Genomic DNA, 935 nt, shown 5'->3' with positions numbered 1-935 from the left:
ATCCTTTTTATTTACCCTTGTCTTTTGGTTTTAAGGGTTATTGGCTTTTTGCTCTTGCCTTTTGGTTTTAAGAGCTTTGGCTATTTCTGCTTGCTTTCTCTTTTTCTTTCTCTATATTTTTTTTTCTGCAAGCTTTGTTCTTTACTGCTTTTTCTTGCTTCAAGAATCATTTTTATGATTTTTCAGATTATCAATAACATGTCTCATGTTCATCATTCTTTCAAGAGCCAACATATTTAACAATCTTAAACATCAAATTCAAAAGACATATGCACTGTTCAAGCATTCATTCAGAAGACAGAAAGCATTGCCACCACATGTAAACAATTAGAATTTATCTTATTAAAAACTCGAAAAAAATATTGCCTCTTATTCTAAAGAAATTCTTCTATTTTATTCATGTTTAATGATGATGATAAAATTAAATTATAGCTTAATTGGGGATAAAATAAAAAATATAGATACTAATTACTACTATATGACACCTAAGGTAAAACTAAAATAAAAACAGTTATCACAGAGTTAAGACTAAGATTAGAATTTAACAACCTTTGTTCTGGGAAGTGGATGTTCCTCTAATCTGCGGGGTGCTTGGTCCTTCAAGAGATAATTTCTGGCGCTTCAATTCCCTTAAATCACGCCCTTGCTCCTCCTGTTCTTTAAGCAAATAGCAAAGAATGCTACTTTGTTCCTTCTGTTCTTTCTGTATTTGTTCCATAGCTTCTTGCATCTTGGTAATAGATGTTTCAAGATACTCCCAGTATTCAGATTAAGGGATTTCTGGGAGAATTTCCTGTGTTCTCTTCTTGATGGGGTCATCCTGTGATTGTTGTTTTTCCATTGATGCTTTGGTGATTGGCCGCTCAACTGAGATATACTCAGTTATACCCATCCTTACTCCAGTGTCCTTGCAGAGCATAGAAATCAAGCTTGGA

The sequence above is a fragment of the Arachis ipaensis genome, chromosome B09, assembly GCF_000816755.2.
Source record: "Arachis ipaensis cultivar K30076 chromosome B09, Araip1.1, whole genome shotgun sequence".
NCBI lineage: Eukaryota > Viridiplantae > Streptophyta > Magnoliopsida > Fabales > Fabaceae > Arachis > Arachis ipaensis.
This window is presented reverse-complemented; position numbering follows the sequence as displayed.